The sequence below is a fragment of the Carica papaya genome, chromosome 3 (assembly GCF_054855325.1).
Source record: "Carica papaya isolate Zhongbai chromosome 3, ASM5485532v1, whole genome shotgun sequence".
Lineage (NCBI taxonomy): Eukaryota > Viridiplantae > Streptophyta > Magnoliopsida > Brassicales > Caricaceae > Carica > Carica papaya.
This window is the reverse complement of record NC_142311.1, coordinates 23,887,801-23,894,262: the sequence shown is the minus strand read 5'-3', so window position 1 is coordinate 23,894,262 and position 6,462 is coordinate 23,887,801. Positions and strand designations below refer to the sequence as shown.

Genomic DNA, 6,462 nt, shown 5'->3' with positions numbered 1-6,462 from the left:
ATGGGTGTGATCGTACCAGCACTAATGCACTTTTCCATCATAACTCCGCAATTAAGTGTACTTGTGCGAGAGTAGTACTAGGATGGGTGACCTCCTGGGAAGTCCTCATGTTGCACCCATTTTTTTGCAGATGGGGCATTCGACGTTACGCTTGACCGGAAGTATGGTCTGCTGGTTTATTTGCAAATGTGAGTCAAGGTGTCGGGGTATTTTACTTGATATTAGAACAAGAAGCAAAGGTGCAGTGTGCACGCACAAGGAAACAAATGATGGGAGGGGGAGGGAAGGTGAGGGAGTGTATGTATTGCAGCGCGAAATGAATGGAGTGCGATCATTCCAGCACTAATGCACCGGATCCCATTAGAACTCCGCAGTTAAGTGTACTTGTGCGAGAGTAGTACTAGGTTGGGTGACCTCTAGGGAAGTTTTCGTGTTGCACTCATTTTTTTAAAGATGAGGCATTTGACTTTATGCGCAACTGCAATTATGGTCCGCTGGTTTATTCGCAAACGTGAGTCAAGGTGCTGGGGCATTTTAATTGATATTAAAATGAGAAGCAGAGGTGAAGTGTGCACGCATAAGGAAACAAATGACGGGAGGGGTTTGGGAAGGAGAAGGAGTTTATGTATTTACAGCGCGGGATGAAATGGGTGCAATCATACCAGCACTAATGCCCCGGATCCCATCAGAACTCTACAGTTAAGTGTGCTTGGGCGAGAGCAGTACTAAGATCGGTGACCTCCTGGGAAGTCCTTGTGTTGTACCCTTTTTTTGCAGATGGGGCATTTGACGTTACGCACGATTGAAACTATGGTCTGCTTGTTTATTCGCAAATGTGAGTCAAGATTCCGGGGCATTTTACTTTATATTAGAACGAGAAGTAGTGGTACAATGTACACGCACAAAGAAACAAATGACAGGAGAGGGGAGGGAAGGAGAAAGAGTGTATGTATTCGTAGCCCTGTATGAAACGGGTGTGATCATACCAGCGCTAATGCACCGGATCCTGTCAGAACTTCGTAGTTAAGTGTGCTTGGGAGAGAGTAGTACGATGATGGGTGACTTCCAAGGAAGTTCTCCTGTTGCACCAATTTTTTTGCAGATTGGATGATCGACGTAATGCGCGATTGGAACTATGGTCCATTGATTTATTTGCAAATGTGAGTCAAGGTGTCGGGATATTTTACTTGATATTAAAACGAGAAGCAGAGGTGCAGTGTGCACACACAAGGAAATAAATGACGGGAGGGGAAGGGAAGGGGAAGGAGTATATGTATTTGCAACGCAATATGAAACGGGTGCAATCATACCAGCACTAATGCACCGGATCCAATTAGAACTTCTCAGTTAAGTGTGCTTGGCGCGAAATGAAATAGGTACGATCATACTAGCACTAATGCACTGGATCCCATCAGAACTTCGCAATTAAGTGCGCTTGGGAGAGTGTAGTACTAGGATGGGCGACCTCTATGGAAGTTCTCCTGTTGCACCAATTTTCTTACAGATTGGGTGATCGACGTTACGCGCAACTGAAACTATGGTCCACTGGTTTATTCGCAAATTTGAGTCAAAGTGCCTGGGTATTTTACTTGACACTAGAACAATAAGCAGAGGTGCAGTGTGCACGGACAGGGAAACAAATTACGAGAGGTGAGGGGAAAAGAGAGGGAGTGTATGTATTTGCAGCGCAATATGGAACGGGTTCGATCATACAATTATACCAGCACCTATGCACCGGATCCCATATTAACTCCGTAGTTAAGTGTGCTTGGGCGAGAGTAGTACTAGGATGGGTGACCTTCTGGGAAGTTCTTATGTTGCACTGATTTTTTTGCAGATTGGGCGATCTCCGTTACGCGCGGCTGGAACTATGGTCCGCTGGTTTATTCGCAAATGTAAGTGAAGGCACCAAAGTATTTTACTTGATATTCGAATGAGAAGTAGAGGTGGAGCATGCACGCACAAGGAAACAAATGACGGAAGGGGGAGGGAAGGAGAGGGAGTGTATGTATTTGCAGCGCGGAGTGAAACGGGTGGGATCATACAGCACTAATGCACCGTATCCCATCAAAACTCTGCATTTCAGTGTGCTTAGGTGAGAGTAGTACTAGAATGGGTGACCTCTTGGGAAGTCCTCGTGTTGGGCCCATTTTTTTGCAGATGGGGCATTCGACGTTATGCAACTATAAATGTGATCTGTTGGTTTATTTGCAAATGTGAGTCAAGGCGTCGGGACATTTTACTTGATATTAGAACGAGAGGGAGAGGTTGAGTATGCACGCACATGGAAACAAATGACGGGAGGGGGGAGGGAAGGAGAAGGAGTGTATGTATTTGTAACACGAAATGAAACGGGTGCGATTATACCCGCATTAATGTGCCAGATCCTATCAGAACTGCGACTTAAGTGTGGTTGGGGGAGTGTAGTACTAGGAGTGGTGACCTCTTGGGAAGTCCTTGTGTTGCAACTATTTTTTTTTCGGATGGGTCGTTCGACGTTACGCTTAAACTGGAACTATGATCCGCTGGTTTATTCGCAAATGTGAGTCAAGGCGCTAGCGCATTTTACTTGATATTAGAACGAGAAGTAGAGGTGCACGCACAAGGAAACAAATGACGGGAGGGGGGAGGGAAGGAGGAGTCTATGTATTTGCAGTGTAAAATAAAACGGGTGCGATCATACCAGGACAAATGCACCGGATCCCATCAGAACTCCGTAGTTAATTATGCTTGGGTGAGAGTAGTACTAGGATGGGTGACCTCTTGGGAAGTCCTCATGTTGCACTTGTTTTTTTTGTAGGCGAGGTGTTAAATATTACACGTAACCTGAGACATGGTCCGCCGGTTCATTCGCCGTCATGAGTCGCAGCACTAGAGCATTTTTCTTAATATTTTTCATGCATTCATTTGTAGTCCACCATGTGATAAAAGTCTCATTACAAGTATCTTAAATAATAGAACAACCAAGACAGAGGTGCGGCGGGCAGTCCGTTCATCTAAGCGTGAGTCGAGGCAACGAGGCATTTTGCTTGATATTACGACTAGAAGTAGAGGTGCGGTGTCTACGCAGAGTGAAACAAATGATGGGAGGGCGGAGGGAAAGAGAAGGGGTATATGTATTTGAAGTGCAGAATAGGACGGGTGGGATCATACTAGCACTAATGCATCATATGCCATCATAACTCTACAATTAAGTGTGTTTGGGCGAGAGTAGTACTAGGATGAGTGACCTCCTGAGAAGTGCTCGTGTTGCACCCGTGTTTTTGCTGACAGAGCGTTAAACGTTATGCGCATCCGGAGCCATAGTCTGCTGGTTCATTTGCCGATGTGAGTCACCTCGCCCGGGCATTTTGCTTATTTTTTTGTGTGCATTAATTTATAGTCCACCACGTAATAAGAGAGTCATTACGAGCATCTTACATAGTAGAACAACGAAAAAAAAAGGTGTGGCGGGTGGTCCTTTAATCTGGGCATGAGTCGAGGCATTGGGGCATTTTTCTTGATATTAGAACTAGAAACAGAGATGCAGTGTGCGCACACAGCAAAAAAAATGACGGGAGAGAGGAGGAAAGGAGAAGGGGTATATGTATTTGCAATGCAGAATGGAAGGGGTGCGATCATACCAACACTAATGCATCGGATCCCATCGAACTATGCAGTTAAGCATGATTGGGTTAGAGTAGTACTAGGATCGATAACCTCCTGAGAAGTCTTCGTGTTGCACTATCTTTTTGCAAACGGTGTGTAAAACGATACACATGATTGAAGCCACAATTCTCTGGCGTGAGTCACGTCGCCAGAAAATTTTGCTTACTATTTTTTCGAGCATTCATTTATAGTCAACCACGTGATAAGAGTGTCATTACGAGCATCTTACATATTAGAATAAAGAAAAATGAGGTACGACAGGTAGTCCTTTCTTCTGGGCGTGAGTTGAGGCGTTGGGACATTTTGCTTGATATTATAACTATAAATAGAGGTGCGGTGTGCGCGCACAGAAAAAAAAATGATGGGTGGGGGGAGGAAAGGAGAAGGAGTATATGTATTTGCAGTGCGGAATGGAAGGGGTGCAATCATGCTATCACTAATACACTGGATCCCATCGAACTCCATAATTAAGCGTGCTTGTGCGAGAGCAGTACTAGGATGGGTGACCTCTTGGAAAGTTCTCGTGTTGTACCCGTCTTTTTGCAGACGGGGCGTCAAACTTTACGCGCGATTAGAGCCACAGTCCACCGGCATGAGTAGTGACATTGAAATATTTTGCTTAATATTTTACGTACATTTATTTATTGTCCACCACGTGATAAGAGTCTCATTACGAGAGTCTTACATAGTTGAACAACGAAAAAAGAGGCACAGCGGGCCTCCGTTCTTCTAGGCGTGAGTCGAAGCGACTTGGCATTTCGCTCTATATTAGAACTAGAAGGAGAGATGCGGTATGCTCGCACAGCGAAATAAATGATGGGAGGGGGGAGGGAAGGAGAACGGCTATATGTATTTGCAGTGGGGAATGGGACAGTTGCGATCATACAAACAGTAATGCACAAAATCCCATCAGAACTTTGTAGTCAAGCGTGCATGGGCGAGATTAGTTCTAGGCTGGGTGTGCTCCTAGAAAGTTCTCGTGTTGAACCTGTCTTTTTGTAGACAGAGTGTTAAATGTTAAGTGCGATCATAGCCACAGTCTGCCGGTGTGAGTTGCGGGGCCTGAAAATTTTACTTAATATTTTTCATGCATTCATTTATAGTCCACCACATGATAAGAGTGTCATTACGAGTATCTTACATAGTATAACAACGAAAAATGAGGTACGGCGAGCGATCCGTTCATTTAGGCGTGAGTCGAGGCACCGGAGTATTTTGCTTGATATTAGAACTAGAAACAGAGGTATTGTGTGTGCGCACAACGAAACAAATAACGGGAGGGGGGAGGGAAGAAGAAGGGGTATATGTAGTTGCAGCATGAAATGAAAGGGGTGCGATCATACCTTCACTAATGCACTGGATCCCATCGAATTTCGTAGTTAAGTGTGCTTGGGCGGAAGTAGTACTAGGATGGGTGACCTCTTGAAAAGACCTCTTGTTCCACTCGTCTTTTTACTGACGGGACGTTAGATATTATAGGCGATTAGAGCCATTGCCCCCCGGAGTAAGTCGTGACGCTGAGATATTTTGCTTAATATTTTTTGTGCATTTATTTATAGTTCGCCACGTGATAAGAGTGTCATTACGAGCATCTTACATAGTAGAATAATGAAAAATGAGGTGCAGCGGGTAGTTCGTTCATCTGGGCGTGAGTCGAGGCACCAGAGCATTTTGCTTTATATTAGAACTATAAGCAGATGTGTAGTGTTCGTGCATAACGAGACAAATAACAGTGGGGGAGGGAGGGAGAAGGGGTATATGTATTTGCAACGCAAAATAGAAGAGGTGCGATCATACTAGCACTAATGCACCGGATCCCATTGAACTCCGTAGTTGAACGTACTTTGGCTAGAGTAATAATAGGATGGGTGACCTTCTGGGAAGTCCTCATGTTGCGCCCGTCTTTTTGTGGATGGGGTGTTAAATGTTATGCACGATAGGAGCCATAGTCCGTCGACGTGAGTTGCGGCGCCATAATATTTTGCTTAATATTTTTTATGCATTCATTTATAGTCCACCGCATGATAAGAGTGTCATTACGAGCATCTCACATAGTAGAACAATAAAAAATGAGGTATGGTAGGCGGTCCGTTTATCTAGTCGTGAGCCGAGGTGCCCCGACATTTCGCTTGATATTAGAACTAGAAACAGGGGTGTAGTGTGCATGCACAGCGAAACAAATGACGGGAGGGGGGAGGGAAGGAGAAGGGGTATATGTATTTGTAGCGTGGAATGGAAGGGGTGCGATCATACCAACACTAATGCACCCGATCCTGTCGAACTCAATAGTTAAGTGTGCTCTGGTGAAAGCAGTACTAGGATGGGTGACCTCCTGCGAAGTCCTCGTGTTCCACTCGTCTTTTTATGGATGGGGCGTTAAATGTTACGCGTGATCGGAGTCACAGTCTGCTAGTGTGAGTCGCGGCGTTGGGACATTTTGCTTAATATTTTTTATGCATTCATTTATAGTCCATCACGAGATAAGAATGTCATTACGAGTATCTTACATAGTAAAACAACGAAAATAGAGTTGTGGCGGAAGGTCTGTTCATCTGGGCATGAGTCAAGACGTCTGGGCATTTCCCTTGATATTAGAACTAGAAACAGAGGTGCGGTGTGCGCGCACAACAAAATAAATGAGGGGAGGGGAGAGGGAAGGAGAAGTGGTATATGTATTTGCAGCACAGAATAGAAGGGGTGCGATCATACTAGCACTAATGCATCGGATCCCATCAAACTTCGTAGTTAAGCATGCTTGGGCGAGAGTAGTACTAGGATAGGTGATGTCCTAGGAAGTCCTCTTGTTGCAGTCGT

At 44.9% G+C, this 6,462-nt stretch overlaps 6 pseudogenes; all 6 read left to right on the top strand.

The window, feature by feature from the left end:
• Positions 1 to 323: 323 nt before the first annotated feature.
• Positions 324 to 442, top strand: LOC148267351 (5S ribosomal RNA; annotated as a pseudogene).
• A 206-nt stretch (positions 443 to 648) lies between these two features.
• On the top strand, positions 649 to 767 carry LOC148267350 (5S ribosomal RNA; annotated as a pseudogene).
• Positions 768 to 972: 205 nt separating this feature from the next.
• Positions 973 to 1,091, top strand: LOC148267349 (5S ribosomal RNA; annotated as a pseudogene).
• A 616-nt stretch (positions 1,092 to 1,707) lies between these two features.
• LOC148267348 (5S ribosomal RNA) lies at positions 1,708 to 1,826 on the top strand (annotated as a pseudogene).
• Positions 1,827 to 2,669: 843 nt separating this feature from the next.
• On the top strand, positions 2,670 to 2,788 carry LOC148267347 (5S ribosomal RNA; annotated as a pseudogene).
• A 1,277-nt stretch (positions 2,789 to 4,065) lies between these two features.
• LOC148267346 (5S ribosomal RNA) lies at positions 4,066 to 4,183 on the top strand (annotated as a pseudogene).
• The last annotated feature ends 2,279 nt before the right edge of the window (positions 4,184 to 6,462 follow it).